Here is a 26,279-nt window from a genome sequence, read left to right on the forward strand (position 1 = left end):
ACAGTACCGCTTTGATCTTACCCTTTTATTGACACAAACACAGCAATCAATGGCAATGAAAGACGCTAGTTACACTATGTTACACATAGAGAAGCTTGAACAACTCCCCTTCACTGTAGCGGCAACGCCATTAGCAGTGTTGTTAACACACAGGGTTATCTCATTGCCCATCTCAACCTTTCCGTTCACTGCCTGCATGAAACATTTCCCCATAGGTAGATATGAACCCCTTGGGAGCAGCTACATACATGAGGTATGATCCTTGCCCTTTGCCTGTCATTGTCAATATGCTGAAAGAGACGTTTTTCTAACAGGACAGGAGTGTAACTCGCCTGTTGGTCGTCCTTCCCTTGGATGTCAACATGTTAAAATTCACGGCGCCTGTAATGTTTCGACACCTAATTTGGCCAGTTATTTAAAAGGAACTCCTGTTCCTGTAATAATTCCCTCTATAAATTTGCTTTCGAGTGGAAGCTATTTAGGGCCATATGTATGAAACTTTTGTTTTGCGATTCTCAAATAGCGATTTTTTGCGAATCGCTATTTGAGAATCGCGAAACCCTATGTATGTAGGATTTGCAAATAATTTTGCGAATCCTACATATTCCTTAATTGCCAATTGCAAATTGCAATTTGCAATTAAGGACTATCTCCCCATTCATTCATATGGACCTAGAGGCCCATAGAAATTAATGGGAAGACATTCACAATTTGCAATTCTCATTTAGAGAATCGCAAATTGAGAATGCAATTTCAAGGGTGCCAGGGTGTCAAAAGGACACCCTGTTGCATCCCTGAAATGTGCATATGTGCCCATGTGCCACACATACATGCCCTGAGCCTCGGAGCGCTATGCACAGGTCCCGAAGAGAGACACTGCTCCCCTGGACAGGCCTCACCTCCTCTGGACAGGCCTCACCTTTGCACCCCTGGACAGGCCTCTCCTCCTCTGCCCCCTGCACAGGCCTCTCCTCCTCTGCACCCGTTGACAGGCCTCACCTCCTCTGCACCCCTGGATAGGCCCCACATCCTCTGCACCCCTCGACAGGCCTCACCTCCTCTGCACCCCAGGACAGGCCTCACCTCCTCTGCACCCCTGGACAGGCCTCTCCTCCTCTCCTCCTCTGGACAGGCCTCTCCTCCTCTCCTTCTCTGGACAGGCCTCTCCTCCTCTGCCCCTCCTCTGGACAGGCCTCTCGGTGAAGAATTCTCATTAGGACAGAGGAGCCCAGAGTTCATTCCACCCCATCCAGCGCCTCTGACTCTGCCCTGAGCCTCGGGCGCTATACACAGGCCCCGAAGAGAGACACAGCTCCTCTGGACAGGCCTCTCCTCCTCTGCACCCTCCGACAGGTCTCGCCTCCCATGCACCCCTGGACAGGCTTCACCTCCTCTGCACCACTAGACAGGTCTCACCTCCTCTACACCCCTGGACAGGCCTCACCTCCTCTGCACCCCAGGACAGGCCTCACCTCCTCTGCACCGCTGGACAGGCCTCTCCTTCTCTGCACCCCAGGACAGGCCTCACCTCCTCTGCACCCCTGGACAGGCCTCACCTCCTCTGCATCCCTGGACAGGCCTCACTTCCTCTGCATCCCTGGGCATACCTCACCTAATATGCATCCCTGGAAAGGCCACAGCTCCTCTGCATCCCTGGACAGGCCTCTCCTTCTCTGCACTCCTGGACAGGCATCACCTCCTCCGCATCCCTGGACAGACCACTCCTCCTCTGCGACCCTGGACAGGCCTCACGTCCTCTGCACCCCGGGACAGGCCTCTCCTCCTCTGCACCCCTGCACCTCCTCTGCCCCCTGGACAGGCCACACTTCCTCTGCACCCCTGGACAGGCCTCACCTCCTCTGCACCCTTGGACAGGCCTCACCTCCTCTGCACCCCTAGACAGGCCTCACCTCCTCTGCACCCCTGGACAGGCCTCACCTCCTCTGCACCCCTGGACAGGCCTCAACTCCTCTGCACCCTTGGCAGGCCTCACCTCCTCTGCACCCTTGGACAGGCTTCACCTCCTCTGCACCCCGTGACAGGCCTCACCTTCTCTGCACCTCTGGACAGGCCTCAGCTCCTCTGCACCCCTGGACAGGCCGCACCTCCTCTGCACCCCTGGACAGGCCTCTCCTCCTCACCTCCTCTGCCCCTCCTCTGGACAGGCCTCTCTTTCTCTGCACCTGTGGACAGGCCTCTCCTCCTCTGCGCCCCTCGTCAGGCCTCACCTTCTCTGCACCCCTGGAGAGGCCTCACCTCCTCTGTACCCCTGGACAGGCCTCACCTCCTCTGCACCCTTGGACAGGCCTCTCCTCCTCTGCCCCTCCTCTGGACAGGCCTCTCCTCCTCTGCCCCTCCCCTGGACAGGCCTCACCTCCTCTGCACCCCTGGACAGGTCTCGCCTCCTCTGCACCCCTGGACAGACCTCTCCTCCTCTGCACTCCTGAACAGGCCTCACCTCCTCTGCACCCCTGGACAGGTATCGCCTCCTCTGCACCCCTGGACAGACCTCTCCTCCTCTGCACTCCTGAACAGGCCTCACCTCCTCTGCACCCCTGGACAGGCCTCACTTCCTCTGCACCCCTGGACAGGCCTCACCTCCTCACCTCCTCTGGACAGGCCTCTCCTCCTCTCCTCCCCTGGACAGGCCTCGTCTTCTCTGCCCCTGGACAGGCCTCACATCCTCTGCACCCCTGGACAGGCCTCTCCTCCTCTCCTCCCCTGGACAGGCCTCAGCTCCTCTGCGCCCCTGGACAGGCCTCTCCTCCTCTCCTCCTCTGGACAGGCCTCTCCTCCCCTGGACAGGCCTCACCTCCTCTGCACCCCTGGACAGGCCTCTCCTCCTCTCCTCCTCTGGACAGGCCTCTCCTCCTCTGCCCCTCCCCTGGACAGGCCTCTCCTCCTCTGCCCCTTCCCTGGACAGGCCTCCCCTCCTCTGCCCCTCCCCTGGACAGGCCTCTCCTCCTCTGTCCCTTCCATGGACAGGCCTCTCCTCCTCTGCTCCTCCTCTGGACAGGCCTCTCCTCCTCTGCCCCTCCTCTGGACAGGCCTCTCCTCCGCTGGACAGGCCTCTCCTCCTCACCTCCTCTGTCCCTCCTATGGACAGGTCTCTCCTCCTCTCCTCCTCACCTCCTCTGGACAAGTCTCTCCTCCTCACCTCCTCTGGACAGGCCTCGCATCCTCTGCCCCTCCCCTGGACAGGCCTCTCCTCCTCTGCCCCTCCTCTGGTCAGGCCTCACCTCCTCTGCACCCCTGGACAGGCCTCACCTCCTCTGCACCCCTGGACAGGCCTTTCCTCCTCTGCACCCCTGGACAGGCCTCTCCTCCTCTGCCCCTCCTCTGGACAGGCCTCTCCTCCCCTCCTCCTCTGGACAGGCCTCACCTCCTCCTCTGCACCCCTGGACAGGCCTCTCCTCCTCTGGACAGGCCTCTCCTCCTCTCCTCCTCTGGACAGGCCTCTCCTCCTCTGCCCCTCCCCTGGACAGGACTCTCCTCCTCTGCCCCTCCCCTGGACAAGCCTCTCCTCCTTTGCCCCTCCTCTGGTCAGGCCTCTCCTCCTCTGCTCCTCCTCTGGACAGGCCTCTCCTCCTCTGCTCCTCCTCTGGACAGGCCTGTCCTCCTCTGCCCCTCCTCTGGACATGCCTCTCCTCTGCTGGACAGGCCTCTCCTCCTTTGCCCCTCCTCTGGACAGGCCTCTCCTCCTCTGCTCCTCCTCTGGACAGGCCTGTCCTCCTCTGCCCCTCCTCTGGACAGGCCTCTCCTCCACTGGACAGGCCTCTCCACCTCCGCCCCTCTGCTGGACAGGCCTCTCCTCCGCTGGACAGGCCTCTCCTCCTCTGCCCCTCCGCTGGACAGGCCTCTCCTCCTCACCTCCTCTGCCCCTCCTCTGGACAGGCCTCTCCTCCTCTCCTCCTCACCTCCTCTGGACAGGTCTCTCCTCCTCACCTCCTCTGGACAGGCCTCTCCTCCTCTCCTCCTCACCTCCTCTGGACAGGTCTCTCCTCCTCACCTCCTCTGGACAGGCCTCGCCTCCTCTGCACCCCTGGACAGGCATCTTCTCCTCTGCCCCTCCTCTGGACAGGCCTCTCCTCCTCTCCTCCTCTGGACAGGCCTCTCCTCCTCTCCTCCTCTGGACAGGCCTCTCCTCCTCTCCCCCTCCTCTGGACAGGCCTCTCGGTGAAGGATTCTCATTCAGGACAGAGGAGCCCAGAGTTCATTCCACCCCATCCAGTGCCTCTGACTCCCCCTGAGCCTCGGGGCGCTATGCACAGGCTCTGAAGAGAGACACTGCTCCCCTGGACCTGTTCAGAGGCCCCGGATGCAGCTGTGGCTCGAGGCGCTTTAATCCCAGGGTCTCCAGCATTGTTCAAACCCTCAGTTTAAAGCTCACTACAGATATGCAGGCCGCCCGACACGGAGCCGCAGGTGACCCTCATAAGAGGGCGGGCACCGTAGTGCCACAGGAGAACCGGCGCACCAGCCCTCAGGGGTCCAGTGGCCGGAGGCCGCTGCCAGGGCCATGACGTCATCGCGATTTATTGGGGGGCGTGGGGGGACAAGGTATTTATGTCTCCTCCACGCCCCTGAGCAGTCTCTTTTGTTTTCGCTGCCCTCGATGTTGGTGTTGCTGCCCAGGTTTTAAGGTGAGTGGTCTTGCCGCTTCCCCCCCCCCCTATTGTCAGGCGCGCTCCGCCTGGGGTCTCCTTTGGGCCTCGGCCTACTATATGGACTGGTGCCGTGAGCTTGGGCCAGTCACAGACATTACGGGTATGTTTCCCCTTAGGCATTTGGCGGGGCGGTCACCGGGGTCACTCAGCGGTCGCCTTCCCCCCGGGACCTGCTGCATCATCTGTCGCACTGGGGTGGATTCCCCGATTGGCTGGGCGGGGGGTGGGGGGTAGAGGGTTGGCGGCTTGGTCGCAGGGGAGGTGGGGGTGGCGAGGATTGCCTCGGTGGGGGGTATTTCCGGAGCGTTGGTTAGGCCTGCGGGGGATGGGGATGCGCTGCTTTTGTTTGTGCTGTGATGGATTTTTCTGATGACGGGGCGGGGGGTGGGGGTAGTGGGGTAACGCGCGTATGCTCGGGGAATTGTCTAGGGGGGTGTTTGCTCTCGTTGTATTGCGGAGGCCTGCTTGGGATGGGCTTTGGGGGGGGGGGGTCGGGAGGGCAGCAAGTTTTCGGGAGAGTATAGCTTTGAGATAAGGGCTGTTCTGCATCGTTTCGGGCAATTTTCTGATGCTTTTGTTATTAGGAGACGCATAGGACGAGGGTGTGGGACGCGGGGGTAGCTGGATGTGTGGGACTACGGGGAGTTATTGTGGGGCGGGCCGGGTAAGGGAATGTTATGGACTGGTTTTCATGATGGACAACGGGTAATTCATCGGTAATTGTGGGTTGTTTATTTCATGTCATCAACGGAACAGGGCCGTAACTTGGAACACCAACATACTGTGGTTAGCCTAGTTCGTACGGGCAAGTGAAGGTGTGAGGCACGGGAACGCAGCCTTGGTTGGACATATCGCGGTGGCTCGCATTGCTAATTAGAGGAGAATGATGGTAGCGGGGTTGAGACGCACAGTAGGACTGTGGCGGGAGATTGAGCCTTATCGGTATGCACGAGCGAGGGAGCGGGCAGTTAGGGGGGAGTGATGCCTTGCGGCCGGCAATCAGGTCGGAGGGCGTCCACCCATAGCCCTCCTATACCCTCCGACGGAGGGCCATGTGTGCTGGGAGGCTGGGGCCTTTTCTTTACTGGGGATAGGGTTCGGCACAACTTCTGCAGGTGGGGCTGCAGGGGCTGCCCCCAGTCCTCCATGATCTGAGAGCGGTCAGTGGGTCCGGCCGCCATTGCGACCACGAGGGTCAGTTGCCACGCCAGCGGGTCTGGCAGCCATTTTGACCACAAGGGTCAGTGGCCACGCCAGCGGGTCCAGCCGCCAATTTGACCACAAGGGTCGGTTGCCACGCCAGCGGGTCCGGCCGCCATTTTGACCACAAGGGTCGGTTGCCACGCCAGCGGGTCCGGCTGCCATTTTGACCACAAGGGTCAGTTGCCGCGCCAGCGGGTCCGGCCGCCATTTTGACCACGAGGGTCAGTTGCCGCGCCAGCGGGTATGGCCGCCATTTTGACCATGAGGGTCAGTTGCCGCGCCAGCGGGTATGGCCGCCATTTTGACCGCGATTTTGACCATGAGGGTCAGTTGCCGCGCCAGCGGGTATGGCCGCCATTTTGACCGCGAGGGTCAGTTGCCATGCCAGCGGGTCCGGCCGCCTTTTGACCACGGCGGCCATTACTGAGGGTCGCGTCCTGTCCGACAAAGGGTGGGGGAGCGGCCAAGTTTGGGCACCTCCACCTCTGGCTTGCAGCGGAAAGGGGCGCTGTTTCGCGAGGGTAGGGGGCGAGTGAGGCTATGTTGTATTCAGCGATGTTAGAGCCCGGACAATAGTCGGGCGGCTACTTCCCCGGCAGTGGTAGTAGCACAGTGCCACACCGGGATTGCTGCAGGGACCCCTGTCTTAAGTGCCGAGGTTTTTCTTACCGCCGGGTCACAGTCAACCCAGCCTGCATCACCTAGCTGTCCGGGCTCTGCCGAAAAGCCGCTGCGGGTGACAGCTCGGTCGAACTCGGGGCCTAATTTTCACCTCTGGCCAGGCCAGGCAATTTCAGTGAAAGATTACGGGAGGGAGGCCTACCCCCCCCCGGGGCGAACGAGCAGCTCGGTGGCCTGCCGTGAATTCCCCCTGCCGGGCTGCGCATGGAGAGTTCAGGCATTGTGCGGCAGGTTGTTATGGGGGTGGAATTATCCCTGAAGGGGGGATGCACGAATGCCCGCAATCGTTCACTGCCGGCGGCGGCTTGGGCTGGTACCGCGTGGGAGCGGGTATTGTTGCGCAGGGTTCGTTTCGGGCGGAGGCTGGCGGTATGCACGCGATGAGCGGTCTCAAGGGGTTGGATATCACGGCCAGGGCAGGTTGTTCTGGGAGGCTTGTGACACGTGCTGGGCGGGGTCCTGGTAGCGTAAGTGGCCAATAGCTCCACCGAAGGTAGGGATGTAAGGGTGTATGAAGCTGGAGGTAATTTCCAACATTAGGGGCCGACCCAAGGCACAGTTCAAGGTTTAGGTCATCGGCCTGGGTCAGGTACGGAAAGCAACAGGTGCTTTCCCTATACTTGGTTAGGGGGACCACGCATGGCGTAGGGTACTCAGTGTTCTACGTCCGTCCAACCCCTCGCCCGGGCAAGTTGCTTTAATTGCGGGGGGTCTTTGCGGCCGGAAAGGGGCCGCCCACGTCAGCTGCAGCTTTGGTACTAGCGGGCTTCGGGAGCAGGTTTCCCCCGGGCAGCTTAGATGTGGTATAGCTAGGGATGGTGTAGGGCTGGTAAGGATACAGGGAAGGCACAAGGGATGTTATTTAATTCGGTTATATGTGACTAACATCCATATTTTACAGGATTGCATCTCTACGATGGGTGATGAATGGAGGGGACGGAGAGGAAAGAAAAGGGTCCGGCCGAAAAACGGAAGGAACACAACACGCGAGGGAGAACGCTTTAAGGGATGAGAAGGAACGTTGTGACAATGTGGTTTATTTTTCAGATTGCAAGTAAAACTCGACAGCGGAAGATCAACGGAAGGGGACAGGTGGATGTTAGAGGTCCAGTGACAGGTATACGGGGCGAACAAGCATCTGGGTGGTGACATGGAGGGAGGACTTAAGCACGCGGTGGGGGAAAGGGATCAAGTCGGTTGTGGACTATGGACATGGTCTCTTACAAGTACGCCTACTAACATCCGCCTTTTTACCTCCAGAGCCGCTCCTCACTCACAATCTCCGAGTCCTCCGTATCGCTCGAAACTTTCACTACACCTGTTGCATCACAGGAATGTAAGTATGGAGGGGTGTGGGTCACGCGCCTGTTGAGTATGGAGGGGTGTGGGTCACGCGCCTGTTGAAGTTTCGCGAAGGCCAGGTTCTTCCTACGTTGGTGTACTGTGGCTGATCACAAATTTTTACCCATAGATTACGTGCAAGCGTTGCGAAGTCAGGATGGACAACCAGAATTCCCCCCCTCTCTTCCAGGAGAATACCCAGGTGGAGGAATCGTTGCCAGGAACATCCCAGGACGCAGTGTGGGCTGACTTCTTGGAGCTGGCCAAGCTGAAGGGTCTGGCTTGGGCGCAGAGTATGCTGAATACACCGGAGCCGGAGGATTCTGGGTGCCCGGCTGAATCCCTTTCGTCCGACAACGCGAGCAGTATCGATGCCGCGCGGGCCAGGCCCAAGCGGAGCAGAAAGCCCACTGTGAGGGATTTCCCCATGGAGACTTTGCCGTTGACTCGTAGCAAGTCGGTGGCGACCCACAAGGAGGTCCCGAACGGGGGAGCAAGTGCTATGCTACCGCCTCCTGCCCCCCCATTGACACGCATGCGGCACAAGGTAATTTTGCTACCAAAGACGATTTGGCCAAAGTTTTGGACTCATTGAACAATTTCATGGAACGCTTTCAAAGGGGGGGCTCTGTATCTAGCGCCATTCCAGCAGGGGGTAGTAACGTGGGGACTGTGGGCACGGTCCCGGCAGCATCCACGGTTTGGTCTCCAGGGCAGGTGGCAAAACAGGGGGATTCAGGGGCGACCGCAGCTCTACCTAAGCAAGGGGAGGCAGTGATGATTGCCTCACCACCGGCGGCTCTCCCGAGCTCGAGTGGGGCGGCTAATGGGGCAGCACCTGTTAAGTCCGCCGCCTCCACTCCAGAGCCGTCCACTACGGGGGCTAACTCTATAGCTGTTCCCGCTAGCGCTCCCTCAGTGTTGCCCCCAGTCAGCAGCACTCCAACTGCTCCCGTCCCTACTCCTGCTCCCGCGATCACGACTGCTCCCGCGATCACTACTGCTCCGCTCCTCTCGGGGCGATGCTCGCTGGCGCGGCAGGTACCCCAGCCCGCCAAAGAGGCAATATGGAAACGGGAGTTCATCGACATTTTCACCCTACTCATGTTAGGGCAGGAGGGCTTAGATGCTAGGAAGTTTGGCGTTTTAGGAAGAGGATAAAAAGGTCAAGTACCAGCCCTGGCCCGAAAAGAGCATTGGTAACTGGCTAGAGGCTTTCTCAATATTAGCGGCTGTCACAATGGAACGGTTTCCCGATCAGGGCCCAGGCCTTGTCCAATACTCGAGGATCATACACAATGAGGCATTGAAATGGGGTGGAAACGGGTGGATCAACTATGACAGGGAGTTTCGTAGAAATATGTCTCAGTGCCCTGAGATGAACTGGTATCAGAAGGAAGTGCAGCTATGGATGGAGCACATGGGAGCTCGGGGACAACTTCCAGGGGGGCCAACTAGCGGCGCTACGAGTGGGCAGGCTCCTTCGGGGGGTACTTCCTTTTTTCGGGGCAAAGGAAAACATTCCTTTCGGGGGGGACGCACGGGAGGTGGTGCCAGAGGTGGCTTCAAGCGTTCTCCCCCCGGCACCTGCCGCTTGTTCAATAATGGGTCTTGCTCCTGGGGGAAAACATGTAAGTTTGTCCATGCATGCAGCAACTGCGGGGGGCCACACCCCGTGACCTCGGCATCTTGCCAATCCAAGCAGAGTGCCCAGCCGGCGAGCAAAGGAGGGCAGTAAGTTAGAGTCAGGTGTCAGCTCCCTGGGTTTGTTTCCTCCCCTCACGCCCCCTGTGTCTCAGCATTTTCAGGTCAGCGAGCTTTTTGGGCACCCGGTTACCCCAGTCGCTTCCTCTCCCTCAACAAGTCCACACCGGCGGGTGGCCCTGGGTGGGTCTCCTGTGATACTTGAAAACATTACTCCCTTACTAAGGCGTTACCCTTTAGAGACAGACAGCCGCTTGCTGTTAGCGGGTTTCCACGAAGGTTTTAGGATTCCTTACTCGGGGGCATTGGGAAGCAGGGATGCTGATAACCTGAAATCTGCCAAGGAACAACCAGAGGTGGTAAGAACAAAGGTTGAGAAGGAGAGAGCTCTGGGCAGAGTAGGGGGTCCTTTCCTGCACCCACCTTTAGAGAACTTTGTGGTGTCTCCCTTGGGGGTCGTGCCAAAGAAGGAACCAGGGGCGTTTAGGCTCATTCACCACCTCTCCTACCCCAAAGGGACCTCGGTCAACGACGGGCTGGATGAGGAAGCATGCTCTGTGTCTTATGCCACACTGGATGTAGCATTGGACCTGGTCAGGAGAGCGGGCAGAGGGGCTTGGTTAGCCAAAGCTGACATCGAATCAGCTTTCAGGTTACTACCAGTACACCCGAGCAGCTATCACCTGCTAGGTTTCAAGCTCGACGGCATGTTTTACTATGACAAATGCATGCCCATGGGTTGCGCGGTGTCCTGTGCATACTTTGAAACTTTCAGTTGTTTCTTGCAATGGGCACTCCAAGACACGTACGGTGTGGAAGGGGTGACTCATTACTTGGATGACTTTCTGTTCATCGGAAGTGACGGGACACAGCTGTGCGCATGGGCCCTGGAAAACTTTGTCCGCCTGACGGACCATTTGGGGATACCCCTGGCCCCCGGTAAAACATTCGGGCCTGCTCAAATTCTGACCTTTCTGGGCATTGAGATTGACACCATTGCAGGGGAATCCAGATTGCCGGAGGAGAAGGTGCGCGACCTGTCTTGCAGGATTCGGGCACTGGTGGGGCTTGACAAAGCTTCCCTGGGCTGTATCCAGTGCATCCTAGGCCTGCTCAACTTTACTGCTAGAGTAATTCCAGCGGGTAGGGTCTTTGCCAGAAGACTTGCTAGGGCCACTTCTAACATCTCCAACAAACACCACATGGTGAGGCTCAGTAAAGGTATTCGACATGATTTGGCAGTATGGGCAGAGTTTCTGCGTGATTTCAATGGGGCAGTGATATGGAGAGCTCCTTGGGCGGGCAGCCCTGACCTTGCTATGTTCACGGACGCTTCCGGCAGGCACGGATTTGGGGCCATTCTAGACAGGGACTGGTGCGCAGAGAAGTGGCCCAATGCATGGGTCAAGAGAAAAGTCACTGCTAAGATTGCAGTCTTGGAGCTCTTCCCCATCGTGGTGGCCTTCCACCTTTGGCCCACCATCCTGTCTGCCAAAAGGGTTCTGCTGTGGTCGGATAATCTAGCTGTGGTTCAGGCCATCAACTCCCACTCTGCCTCTTGCCCCTTGGTTCTGTGTTTGTTGCGGGAGCTGGTGCGCGCTTGCTTGTATAACAATGTGGAATGCAGGGCGCAACACATTCAGGGCAGCAAGAATATCGCCGCTGACGCTCTCTCTCGTTTTCAGTGGCAACGGTTCCGAGAAGCCTGGCCGAGAGCGAGAGAGGAAGCCACCCCTTTCCCTGCGCACCTCTGGTACCTGCTGAAGTGGTGAACAGGATGAGGGCGCTGGGGGAGATGGCCCTGGCACAGACCACGATTAACAGATACAAGGCTTGTGTTAAAAAATTTTGTGCCACCATGGGAACATGGGAAGTTGCAGGGGATGCGGCAGAATTGAAAGTGCAGGCCTTCATCCTGTGGGCTAAAGATAACTACAAGAGTCATTCGTGGATCTCTGGACACATAGCGGCTATCAGTCACAAGGCCAAGTTGTTAGGGCAGGCGGACCCCACCAGGGCTTTTGTCACCAGGGCAGCTTTGAAAGGATGGGCTAGGGGAGAGCATAAAGTGCCCGATAGCAGATCGCCCATTGACTTTGGTACTCTACAGAGTATGATCCTGTGCTTGCCCCAGGTCACTTCGTCCTCTCATGAGTCTGCCTTGTTTGCTTCTGCTTTTAGCCTAGCCTTCTTTGGCGCGTTTAGAATATCTGAGCTGGTTGCCAAGTCCAAACATGACGTGTCAGGGGTAGCATTGTCTCTGGCGGATGTGCGCGTTTTGGGAGACACACTCATTATTACTCTGCGCTAATCCAAGACTGATCAGAGGGGCAGGGGGATTGAACTGTGGCTACAAAGCCTTGGTGCGCCAAAATTTTGCCCCGTAAGCCTCCTGTCCGATTACCTGGCCATGCATCCGCAGGGGTTGGGTTACCTCCTCTTACACGCAGATGGCACGCCCTTGACCAAATTCCAGGTAGAACAGGTAATGCACACATGCTTGTCTGCGGCAGGTGTCTCGAAGGTGGGCAAAAAGTACAGTTCCCATTCCTTCCGCATAGGCGCAGCCACGACTGCAGCTGCAGAAGGGGTACAGGTGGAAGGCATCAAGCAGTTGGGGAGATGGTCTTCTGACTGTTACAAGAGATACATAAGACCAGACAGTAACAGATAATGGGCGGGAGCACATGAGATGGTGGATACGTTGGCATTGGGTCTTGAAACAGAATTTGTATAAGGAGGCACCCGGGGCCATGCACCTGTATTTTGTGTTGCTGTTTTGTTTAAAGTGTGGTGATTTGAACAGTTTCATTTGGTGTGTTTAATAAATAGTTACATACAAAACTTCTCTTCATTTACCAGGAACAACGGTCTGGGTGATGGGACACGAGGGGGTTTCCAGGTTGGCCCAGTGGGCAGAAAAGAGAAAGTGGAAGCATGGGTTTAGCAGAACTCGGTTCCTTTGGCATGGAGTCACTGGTTTACGATGGAGCGGGGTGCTTGGTTTGCTAACACGTGAATTACAAGGGAACGCTCAGCCCCCAGACGTGCTCATCCTGCACGTGGGAGGGAACGACCTACCTTGCCTAGGGAAAAGATTTCTCTTAAGGGACATGAAAGTAAACATCATCAAAATCAGCAACTTATTGGGTCCTTGTGATCTTTGGTGGTCGGAAATCACACCACGCCGGTGTTGGGCAGGTGCTCGCTCTGTGGAAGCAGTGGAAGGGGCGCGAAGGAAAGTAAACTGCGCTATGCGTAAATTCGCTGAGCTGATGGGCTTTGGTTTTATTCGACACGGGGAACTCCATGCCAAAGCCCCTGGTTGCCTGGACGAAGAAGGCGTCCACCTGTCCAACGTAGGCATAGACTTATTTCTTCTGGACATTCAGGAGGCACTAAGCTCTTCAGGCTGCATATAGGAGGTAGATATGGTGGGGGGCCCTGCCTGTGACGGTCGCCACATCCAGGGCTGTGGAGGAGTTACATGATGATCCAGAGGCGAAAGGTACTTAGGAGTACCCTATGCAGAAGCACAAAGGGTGCTGAGGCCTATTATCCCTGGGAGATCCGTGCGGTGGACCCTGGGGGTGCGACGGCGCCCCGTTATCCTACGGGCGGTTGGTTACCTGGACAACCGGGGGTTGCTTGAACGCTCCGCCCCTCGTAGGGGGGGGCGTGGGCTAGAGGGTGGACCAATGGTTCACCGGACAGGTGAGGGGCTACCCTCTCACCATCAACCGCTAAGCACCGCATGGCCAAGGCCGCGGGCTACTTGGCCTATCAGGTGGCAAGCTGCGAGGGGCGGCTTGCCTTGGATCATCTGTAAGTTAACCCACCATGTTTTAGCAATGATATGCTAATAAACCTGCGACTACTTTTTCCCAACAACAAGTTGTCTTGTCCAATTATTTTGATGGGGTTCATGTATTTGGAGGGATGGGGGGCGTGCCGATATTGGCACTATGCAGGCCGCCCGACACGGAGCCGCAGGTGACCCTCATAAGAGGGCGGGCACCGTAGTGCCACAGGAGAACCGGCGCACCAGCCCTCAGGGGTCCAGTGGCCGGAGGCCGCTGCCAGGGCCATGACGTCATCGCGATTTATTGGGGGGTGTGGGGGGACAAGGTATTTATGTCTCCTCCACGCCCCTGAGCAGTCTCTTTTGTTTTCGCTGCCCTCGATGTTGCCCTCCCTGCCGCTTACCCTACATCTCGGGTGGCAAGGGGGGGCTAGGATTTAATGAATTGTTATTTGTGTTGCAGGAGGAGTTACATGATGATCCAGAGGCGAAAGGTACTTAGGAGTACCCTATGCAGAAGCACAAAGGGTGCTGAGGCCTATTATCCCTGGGAGATCCGTGCGGTGGACCCTGGGGGTGCGACGGCGCCCCGTTATCCTACGGGCGGTTGGTTACCTGGACAACCGGGGGTTGCTTGAACGCTCCCCCCCTCGTAGGGGGGGGGGCGTGGGCTAGAGGGTGGACCAATGGTTCACCGGACAGGTGAGGGGCTACCCTCTCACCATCAACCGCTAAGCACCGCATGGCCAAGGCCGCGGGCTACTTGGCCTATCAGGTGGCAAGCTGCGAGGGGCGGCTTGCCTTGGATCATCTGTAAGTTAACCCACCATGTTTTAGCAATGATATGCTAATAAACCTGCGACTACTTTTTCCCAACAACAAGTTGTCTTGTCCAATTATTTTGATGGGGTTCATGTATTTGGAGGGATGGGGGGCGCGCCGATATTGGCACTACGAGGCGCTGCACACTGACAGGTGTCACTCAAAGTGATGGAATGACAGAAATGTCCTGATTCAGCCCAGGTCCCTGATCCGCTTCAATTAATGATCCATCTCCAAAAGAGTGACCTTTGACCCGGGAGTGCCCTCTCTGGAGGGGGCAGATCTCTGCTGTGTCCTGTGCGGGTGACACTGCACCCCACTATCTGTCCCTGGGAAGGGAGGGGGCGTGGTGGGGGGGGGGTCTCACTGTGTGTATCTCTTCTCGTGAATAACTTGTGATAATAAATGTTTAATCCGAGGCGCCTCGACTCCCCCCCGGCCTCGTTCACGCTTCATAAACCTCCTAAAATAAATACAGAATAAAACACCCCCTGGGGGACTGCTGCTGCCTCTCCCTGGGGGCCCTGTAGAAGGTTAGGACGGGCCCCTCTGCTTCAGTATGAGGGAGGGGCCCCTCTGCTTCTGTAAGAGGGAGGGGCCCTCTGCTTCTGTATGAGGGAGGGCCCCTCTGCTTCTGTGTGATGGTGGGGCCCCTCTGCTCCTGTATGAGGGAGGGCCCCTCTGCTCCTGTATGAGGGAGGGGCCCCTCTGCTTCTGTGTGATGGTGGGGCCCCTCTGCTCCTGTATGAGGGAGGGCCCCTCTGCTCCTGTATGAGGGAGGGGCCCCTCTGCTTCTGTATGAGGGAGGGGCCCCTCTGCTTCACTTTGTGGGAGGGGCCCCTCTGCTCCTGTATGAGGGAGGGCCCCTCTGCTTCTGTATGAGGGAGGGGCCCCTCTGCTTCACTTTGTGGTAGGGGCCCCCTGCTTCTGTTTGTGGGAGGGGACCCCTGCTTCTGTATGAGGGAGGGGCCCCTCTGCTACTCCTTCTCCTTTGATAGAGTAGGGGAGAGAGAGGATAGATGGATGGATGAATGGATGGGTGGATGGATGGATGGACAGACAGACAGACAGACGAATGGATGGATGGATGGACGGATGGATGGATGGATGGATGGATGGCGGATGGATGGATGGATGGATGGCGGATGGATGGATGGACGGACGGATGGATGGATGGATGGATGGATGGGTGGATGAATGGATCGATGGAAAGAAAGAGGAGAGAGAAAGAGAGGAAAGATGGACATGTAGAGAGGGAGGAGTGAAGGCGAGTGAATGAGAACGGATGGATGAAAAGAACAAAAGATGGAGGAGGGATAGAGAGAGGGAGAGACAGTGCGGGAGGAGAGAGGGAGAGGGAAAGCGACCCAAGAGAGGAGAGAGAATGAGAGAGTGATGGATGGATGGATGGATGGAAAGAGAGAGAGATGGATGCGGGGGAGAGAGGTGGAGGAAAGAGAAAGAGAGGAAGAAGAGGTAGGGGGTGTTAGAGAGAAAGCGATCAGAGAGGGAGGAGAGAGGAGAAGAGGGAATTAGATGAATAGAAAGGGAGAGCGCAAGAGAGGGAGGGAGGAGTGAAGGGGAGAGAGAAAGAGAGAGAGGGCAGAAGGAGAGGGAGGAGGGGAGGCTGCTTCTCCTCTTGGGGGTGCCCTCTGCTTCTCTTTTGATAGAAGGGGAGAGAGAGAGATGGATGGATGAGTGGGTGGATGGGTGGGTTGGTGTGTCGACGGACAGACAGACGGATGGATAGGTGGATAGATGGATGGGTGGATGGATGGATGGATGGATGGGTGGATAGATGGATGGATGGATGGATGGATGGATGGATGGGTGGGTGGGTGGATAGATGGGTGGGTAGATAGATGGATAGATGGGTGGATGGATGGGTGGATAGATGGATGGGTGGATGGGTGGATGGATGGACAGATGGATGGATGGATGGGTGGATAGATGGATGGGTGGATGGAAGGATGGATGGGTGGACAGATGGATGGATGGATGGATGCGTGGGTGGAAGGGTTGATGGATGGACAGATGGATGGATGGATGGATGGATGGACAGATGGATGGATGGATGGTTGGAAAGGGAGAAAGAGGGAGAAGGGAATTTAACATGAAGCTTAGCAGGTGAGATGACAGGTGGATAAGGACCTCGCAGTCTGGAGGGGCCTCTGTGATACACTCCTTGACCCCGAGGCCGCTGTGGCGTCTTCTGATAGTGAGAGCATGGCAGGTGATGGAAATGATGGTCCGCAGGTGGCCGGGGAAGGGGCCTCCAGTTAGGGGAGTGGCTCGTATGGAGCACCGCTGTGCGGGGGGGCGACTGTCTTCTGATTGGGCGCTCAGAAACCGTGGACTGGATGATTGGCTCTTGATGTACCTCCCCCGGAATATTCCCGCTATGTTACATGTTTTATAGACTAACAACTGCAGTAGGTTTGTATGATATAAAACTGAAAAATAAAGGCTTTAAAAAAACACATACCGCCTCCGAGAGGTAGGACATTGGGTGCTGCACCTGCGGAGAAGTGCCTTCCCAGTAAGTGTACAGAACCGGCATTAGAAGGCGTTTTTGTCTACGGCATCTGACCCCAGAAACCGGCGCTCTTGAGGTAATATCATGGTGGCCGCAATCCTGCAGAGGCTTTCGCGTGTGAGTAACTATTCTGGTTCCCGTCAAGAGGATTCCTTGCTTAGTGTTACATTTCCCTTCCGGTGTTTTTTTGAAAGCCAGCGCGTCTCCTCTATGGACTCCTTCGGGGTGGTCACTCTCGGGGTCCGATCTCCAAAGGTAACGTTAGATCAAAAGTCCAACTTAGACCAAAGTCCAACTTAGACCAAAAGTCCAACTTAGACCAAAAGTCCAACATAGACCAAAAGTCCAACTTAGACCAAAAGTCCAACTTAGACCAAAAGTCCAACTTAGACCAAAAGTCTAACTTTACTACTTTCCGTCATTCACAAAGGGACTTACGAGTAGTACCTTTACGGCTGTAGGGTTTTCACACTCGGGGTAGCACCTCCGCACTCGGATGGAAGGTCGGCACTTGGGGTGGAGAAAGTGTCATCACATACCCTGCAGATAATCAATGCCACCCGCAACCCACGCACTGCAAGCCACATAAAAGCGACACACATCCAAGGCTCTGCTTCTTCAAACACATTCTTGACCTGGCTGCCTTGCTTCTACGTGTCCTCGTCAAGTGCCGGTATGCTGAGTGTGAGGAGAAGACAGAAGGCAGCGCTATAGCGCAGTTGGACATTGCCGTTAGTGCATTGGGGGAGGATGTCCGGTTTGTCACCGACATCAAATAGAAGTGGCAGCATGAGAGAAGAGAGGTGAAGGAGAGGTTCACCAGGATAGGGGTGGCCAGAGCGCTCCCTGGTGGGCAAACTGGAACCCATCTCTGTCTCGCTCCACTTGAGAAGGACGTCCTCTCCACCATGCACCCCCAAGGCTGCATGTGCTGCCTGTGACTGGCCGCCTTGTTCCAGTCTCAGGTAAGAAGTGATGGGTAAACAATGGACCCAATTCGCAAAAATCCTTTGAACTCAGAGCAGAAACTCTGCAACGAGAAGCTTCAGATCAAAGTGTCGGCCACGACTGCCGACACTCTTTGTGAATCGGACCCAAGAACTTTATAAGAAAAATATTTAATATGAGGTGCAGATGTGACCATGGACTTCAATTCAAGTTTGCATGGGCACAGTGGGCCCTGGCCCTGGGCCCCAGCTATTAGGGGGCCCGATAGAGCCAGCTCTGTTCTGCAGAGTCTTGCTCCCATGACCTTGAATAATTCTTAAGCAGATCGTTTTAAATAACGTTTTCCTTCAATTCCTTTTTAATGTCAATGAGGTATTGGAGTCTATTACATACATTTTGTTGTAATACTTTATTCGATAAATATTCATCATAAAAGTACAGACATACATACAAAAATACATAAAAAGCAGTCTGTCCTAAAGTACTACATTCCAAGCAAAATAACACTGATAATTAAAAATAAAATAGTTAAACTATATAATCATTTCAAATGGGTTTGGTGCGTTACCTAGCAATCTGGATCGAATTATCCAGGCACCCGCAAGGTATTTTGTCACCCCACAAACAATGTACAATGAGGCAGTATTAGTTGTCATAATGCGCAGGGCTGATCTATGATCTTTCACACCCAAGGTCTTACACACAGGTTTCAGCCATTTGTTCCTAACATGTTTGTAGGCTGAACATGCCAATATGAAATGGCCCAAAGATTCCTTCGGGCAACTGCAACCTGGACAATTTAGGTCTCGCCCCTCCATGCTTTTCCAACCTGCCATATTTTCTCTAACAGGCAAGGTGCCATATCTTAATTTCAAAAACAAAGTCCTATCTCTAGGTAGCTGAATAAAGTCCAAAAAGGGCTCAATCTTACACGATACTTTGTGTTCAAGAAAGTTGATCGTCAGGGGACCTAAATTCGGATTAGCATGAACCTTGGAATCAACCCATTCCCAGTATAACTTTTTAACATGTTGTTTAGTAGGTGGGCATTGCGAAATCCAAGACTCACCCATACCTATCGAGATTACCAAAAACTTGAGGTTATTAAGCCACTTTATCTTATTATTCACATTGAGGGTGTTTAACTCATCCAGCACTCGTGCATATTCATTTAGTTCTTGGGTCCTTCTAAGGCGCACCCAAAATAATAGGGGCATAAGATGGACTTTATCAACAATACATTTCTTGCCCATGTCAAAAAATAATGGTAACAAGGGAGTTGACATAGGAAGTGATACCAAATCTCTAATAAACGTATTCTCTGCAACCGTCAGGGCTCTAATATTTTCAGCGCCCCAAATTTCGGCGCCGTAGACAGCCGAAGCTACCGCCTTCCCCTCATAGACTGAAAGGACTGGAGCAACAGGTCTACTGTTGGAGTGGCGCTGGTTTTTTAATATAGCTCCAGAAGCCCTTTTGAGATTAAGTACCATTTTAGATATATGCGGGCCCCAGGACATGTTATTAGATAACCTAACCCCCAAATAGTCAAATTCGTTGACAACCTCAAGAGGAGACCCGAAAAGTGAAATATGTACCTTCCTAGACTTTCTTTTTGACGAAAAAAACATTAACTTTGTTTTTGTGGTGTTTATTGTTAAACCTCGCCCCTTACAGAAGAGAGAGAAACGGTCAAGCAATTTCTGCAGACCCTGCGGGGTCTTGGACATCAGGAGGGTATCGTCCGCAAAGAGGAGTGTAGGGGTCTTTTCACCGGCAAGGACGGGCGCATCCGCAGGGTCCTCCCTCAAATGGTCCACCACCCCATTTATAAAGAGGGAGAACAACGTCGGTGCCATCACACATCCCTGCCGCACTCCGCTATTGACTGGTACCCTCCCTGTCAATTGCCCTTGGCTCCCCCACGGTATCCTTGCAAAGTTGTCCTCATGAAGCTTAATAATAAATTGCAGCAGATAGCTAGGGAACCCCATAGCCAATAAAACCTCCCACAGTTTGGATTGTGGAATGACATCAAATGCGGTTTTGAGGTCTATGAAAGCCAGATACAAACTACCTTTGTTAATAGATACTGACTTCCAATAGACCGCACAGAACCGGAACACCTGGTCTATTGCACCAACATTCTGTCTAAACCCTGCCTGAAAGTGTGTTAATACCTCTTCTTCCATAAGCCATGTCTCAATTCTATTTACAATGACCCTGCCAACTACCTTTTGTATTGTGTCAATTAAACTAATTGGTCTGTAGTTGACAGGGTCCTCTCTATCTCCTTTTTTATAGATCGTAATTACCTCCGCCCCTTTCCATGAATCTGGAACGGGGAGACCCAGCTGGATTAAATTCATTAGACTAGCTATAAAGTCTGCCCATATCAAAGGATCGTGAGATAACAAGTCTCCAGGCAGGCCATCTGGACCAGTTGCTTTGCCAGGGAGGATTTTGGAGATAGCATCTTTGACCTCTCTTACTTCGAATGGGACTGCCTCTGTTATTAAATCTGTTCTTAAGTGGGGCGATGTTGCTGGTAATAGATGGACTTGGGTCTCATCTTCACAATATAACTTTAAAAAATGAGCGTGCCATTGCTGTTCATTTATGTGATTTAAAATAGGATCAACTCCTCTTCGATCTAAAATATTAATTAATTTCCAAAAGGACACTGAGTTCTTATCCCTTGCTGCAATTTTGAGTTGCTGCCAATGATCCAGTTCTTTTTAGCTATTGCCATGATTTTACGGTAATCCCCCCTGGCCAGTCTTACTGCTCTGGGGTCTTTTAGCTTTATTGCTGATGCGATTGCCTTTCTCTTTTCCCTGCAGTCAGCTGTATACCAAAGGTTGGTCTTCGAGGTTCGCTTCTCAGCCGATTGCTTCCCCTTGGTAGTTTTATGAAAAAACTTTCCTATTTTATCTACAAGATCTTGGTAGTGGGTTAATAATTGTGGCCCATAAGTATTAAACTTAACCAAATCCAACTTCATTGCTGACAAAATAGAAGATTCCGCAATAACTAAATCCCTGATATGATGAAGAATCCCCTCTTCAAACTTGATCACCTCCGATCTCAATTTCCTGTTACAGTTGGATGGAATAGCCTCCTTAGTGATCAATTTCGGTCCTGTGGTCTCATTTTGCCCGTTGGGCCAATTAATTACCATACATAGAGGGTAATGATCACTGTCTGTGGACTGCCTGATCTCCATATCTATGAGGTTGGACCAAGAGTGGATATCTAAAAAAATATAATCAATTCGCGATGGGGAGACTAGCCTGTTATAGGTCATCGCCCCATTGCGATCGGAGATGGTCCGCCCATTCAAAGCTCGTAAGTTATGGGCCAGGGCTAAGGCGTTTAACTGTATTGCTCTGGGATACCATTTCTTAATAGGCGCCAGATCCAGGGTGGGTATGGAATACTTCCAGTCCTCCGAGATCCAGCCCAATATATCCTCATCATCTAGAGGTTCGAATGTACAATTAAAATCGCCCCCCACCAAAATTTTAGATCCAGGAGCCAGTTCTAATAACTTGGAATCCAATAGCTCAATTGTTTGTGAGGCTTGACAGCCCTGCGTTCCTCTTGCATAAATACAAAAAGTATGTATTTTGCCCCCCTGGGGGCTTTTCAGAGAGATATGCAGGATGTCGTTTGAGGGAACATTGAGCATGTTGACAGCATAGTTTAAGTTTACTTTCACCCATATATGTAGGCCACCAGATGGACGGCCTTTTCCTGAGGAAACAGCCGGGACATAATAGGTAGAATATCCATTTTTGTATTGTGGAGACAGACACCACGTTTCCTGGAACATGCAAATATCAAATGGTTCAATAAAATCATTCCATTCTGGAGTTGCAAGATTTTTTTTTAGCCCTGCTATGTTCCAGGAAAGGATATTAATAGGGGTGCCGTCTACAGTCGGTGCAGTTAATAAATGGATAGGGGCAGTTTCCATTTCAGAGAAACTAAGTCCACCAGATTCCAGGTATAACTCATCCACCTTAGCACTACCTACTTCGGCTACAATCGGTTCTGTCTTTTCCCTCACTGCTACTTTTTCCATTCCCATTGGATATAAAGGGTCAGCTAACTCGTTTCCAAGCCCAGAGTTACAGGTTTTTAGATATACTTGAGTCTCTCCAGACATAGATACTTCAGTCCCTAGAGGTTCTATCATATCCCTTGATACTATTTTCCCCGATGAAGTGGCTGGAAGTCAATCTACATTTTCCAACCCACTGTATCGATTGAAACAAGGTATAGGAGGAGGGTTGAATTGTTGTCCTGGCCACACTCCATTAGAGTGGTCTGGGCCATACAGTGGCCTACCCGTTCTTCTCGGTACTGTACTCCACCCTTCATTGACGCCACCATCCCACTGACTGGTGGTATTATGATTATATTTACCAGACCATGTCCCATTTTGCTGGTTAATATCATGGAAACATGGAACAACAAATTTCACAGGCCCTGATGACGTATGTTATACCATCAAGAGTAACATTAATTGTACAACCAAATTTGTAATCTACATTATTGAATGTGAATGTGGCAAGTATTACGTAGGAAGCACAATTAGACCATTGAAGGAAAGAATGATGGAACATATAAGAGCGATTGTAAATTGTGACCCTAAATATCCAGTGGCTTTGCATGTAGCCTCATGCCAAAAAGAGCAACAAAACAAAAATGTACAATTTTTTGGAATTGAAACCATACCAGTGGCAATAAGAGGTGGAAACCGAGAATTAAAATTAAGACGTACTGAGGCGACTTGGATTATGCGTTTGAAATCGGTACAGTCAGGATTAAATTATGACCAAGAGATGCAATTTTTTCTGGGTGACTAGTAATATATACTGTTTGATCCACATAATCTGAGTAATGTTTAATGTTTTAGAATACTGTAATTCACTGCAGACCTGTATGATTTCGTCTATACTTCAATGATTTCGTCTATACTTCAATCTCTCCGAATGCTGGAATGTTCTCTCCTGTACATATGAATAATGTTATGAGATTTTAAAGCCACAATTTAGATACTGAAAAAATGGTAAATAGCTAAAATGTGAAAAGTTAAATAGTCACAGTATGATTGGGCTTTTCACATATTTAAATAGTTTGAAGTATTCACGGTGTGCACTCCACCATCACTAGTTATTTATGGAAACTAATGTCACGCTATATATTGACATTAGTCAAAAATCCGTGATATTTGAACTTTCCAGACGTCATACGCATTCTCAATTTGGAGCGTCTATTTACATTTTCTTTTACATACTCGATGGTCATATTTTTCGTTATTTGGATTACGATCCATTCTAGAAATACGATATGTATTTACGTATACAGAATGTTCACCAGACAATACGTCGCGATATTTAATTTTCATCGTAAACTACACGGGTAATTGTCCATATGAGAGGCCGTGCAATATGCTCGGCTAAGACTAGCACTAAACGCGGTCTAGTCTTTCAAATACGTCACGTGGAAGCACGCATATACGTCGTTGCACACAAAATCACGTGTCCAAACAGGAACTGAGCGCGAAGGAGGTGAACCCGCCATACTCGCTGAAGACGCCGAACACGGGTGAGTTAGGGGCGCGACGGTCTTCGAGTTTAGAGGTACAAGTTGCAATTTTGAATCTAAACAATATCATTACTCGTTCCCCTCCAGTGTGAAGTACATCGCAATTTGGAACCGCAACCGGTATCCTTGAAGTAAAAGACATAGGTAAATCTTGGATAAACAATTACATAGTGTTGAATAGCGGTATGATGACTTATGTTAGAAAGTAACATATGTGTTATCTCTTTAACAGTAATATCAATTGATAACGAAAATCGCAAACCAGAACGACTATATCGGGTCACCTCCGAGCCCTTTATCAAATGTTTTGAATCTTCACCCATGTAAGTGGATGAGCAATATATGTGTATTACGTACTACGCTAGATAATGATAGTGCGCTGGATCATAGGTTTAGGTTGGAGTAGAATACAGAGAATTACCCGTTAATATATCAGTTTATAATTAAATCTTGGATTGTAAATACCAGGACTCCAGTGAGAAGGTCATTTGAAGTCTGAGTGAACAGAAATTGACTATTTTCTTCGACTTTGAATAAAACATAAATTATTTCACTTTGTTATAGAAACAGAGATACTGATCACTGCTGGACGCACTACTACCAGTAGTATTATTCAAGGGCCCGGCTGGGTCGGAATTATCACCAGCTGAGTGGTAAGCTGGCGCACAATTAGTGGCTAACAGTCTCATTTGGTGACATTTTGCCTGAATATTACCGGAATTATAGGTAGTGATGAGATTTTTTCGGTTTTTTCTTTCTTTTCTTTAATACATACAGACCTTCTGACGTCGATACGGCCTTCTAGGTATGCTTTTGAAATGACACTTGTCTCTCACGATTTTCACAAAATGACTAGCATGGATGATGCAAGAGCCGTACACGATTAGGACACTTTAGCCATAAATATAGAGCATGTGTCATTGCTTGTTTTTCAGAGATACAACGGTGATCTCGTCCCCGCACATGTCCATTACCATCACTATCACATATAGGCACGTCATTATGGATAATCGGTAGTATACACCGGAATTCCGACACGGATGTGTTGTGGTGGCACGAGCGAGACAATACGTGTGAAATGATACACTCACTATATGTCCACTGCAGGAGGAAGTTGTATTGAATGTGACATAACGGCCCGATACTATGGCCTTGTATGTAACTGTTTGTGCTCACAAAATATGCTAGACGCTACCTATTTGTTTGTTTCAGCCCTGATGAATCGCGAAGGCGATGAAACACGTGTCGGCTGGCTGTAATCCCCATTAAAGACTCCAGGATTTACTCATCTTTTGGATATCTTGTTACTTCTGTCAGAATTGGTGTTTGTAATTTTGTGAAGTCTAACTGGACAATTCTATTACTCACATTAGAGTGCTTCGGCAATCTGCAAAGTAATTAGTAGTAGTTTTTTCTACTCTAGAGAGTGGTTCAGGTTTGTCCACTCGCCGTGAAGCACCTTAGACACCCTAATGATCATAATTGAACGCGTGCAAACTGGCAGTGCACCCAACTACAACTGGTTAAAAACCTTTTTTGTTTTAATTAGCTTTCAGTTGAGGGTAGCCGCCACGCAATCATAATACTCGTGAGGTAATTCTAGCATAAACACTGCTAGATCACACCATATTATACAGATATGGATAGAACCAAAATGGCAGAAGAGCTGTTTGAAAATCTAGCAAAAGGGATGTCCACCCAAAGCGCTTCCACCAGCACTAATCCCCCTCGCACTGAGGGACTCAGAGACAAATTTGTTAAATTAGAACGCCTAAAGAAAATGGAGACCTCAAAATGGTGGGATTGCGCGACTCTCAAACAATATCTGAGATTAAAACGCGTTCCTAGAGGTCTTAGAGGCCAAATCTTTCCCACCTACGATGACCTAGATGCCGATCTTATGATCAAATGGGAAGAATCTCTCTCTATCAATTCTATCACCCTTATGGAGATATTAATTGTTAGTGCTGAACGCAAGGGGGCTAAATTACAAGCAGAAATAGCTACCATTGAACAAGAAATTAAAGATCTAAACAGACCAGAGAGTACTGTTAAAAATTATACCATCCTGGATGAAATCATATTAAAACATCAATCAGAAATTAAAAATAGGAAAGCCAGGCAACTAAGAAGGGATGAGTTGGATTACACCTGTGGTCGAATCTTCACTTTTGATAAAAAATATGATTCCCTGATTCCAAACAGCTCTAAAAACATGAACAAGAAATCTCAGGGTCCAGAACCCACCTCTGTCTCATCTAGCAATTCCTCACTCAACTCCATAGGTACCATAGGAGGGGAATCAGACAACCAAGACAGACAAGGGATGCCACCTTTTTTTCAAGAGGTTTTACGGATCAGGAAGGGCAACAGATACTCTACAGCAAGAAACCAATCCGATCCAAAACCAGGAGGGGCAGGGGACGGAAACACAGAGGACTACAGAAGGAAGCTAAGATCAGGGGCCAACAGGAATTAGATGGTGCAAATACTAGGGATGTGCAGGTGATCAACCTTTCTAAAATAAACCTTACTCCAGATATGGTTTCCCTTTTAGGCAAAGGTCTTAGTTTTAACCCGTTTGCAACGGGGGATATTTGTAAATTGAAAATTGATCTGTTTAAATTTATAAGGAACCTTAAACTTAAAAAGCATTTTTTTGGTTTGGAGAAAAAGGGTAGAGGGGTTGTTAATCCACCTGTAACTAGCACCACTGAATCCTTATCAATAAATGATGTGCATGCAACTCATCTTCTCTTATCATTGACTGAAATGGAGGATTCTCCTCTAGAGATGGATAGACTGCTAGAGGAGTTGGATATAGAATCTGATTTCAGCATTGTTAGTGGACTAAAGTCCAAATCCAAATGGATTCCTACACTACCTGGTGGCAATGCCATAGACAATTTTCATAAGCGTGTGCTAGATGATCTTGACAAACTGAACCGTCTACGCAAGG

This window comes from Lissotriton helveticus, chromosome 1_1, assembly GCF_964261635.1.
Source record: "Lissotriton helveticus chromosome 1_1, aLisHel1.1, whole genome shotgun sequence".
NCBI classification, from domain to species: Eukaryota; Metazoa; Chordata; class Amphibia; order Caudata; family Salamandridae; genus Lissotriton; species Lissotriton helveticus.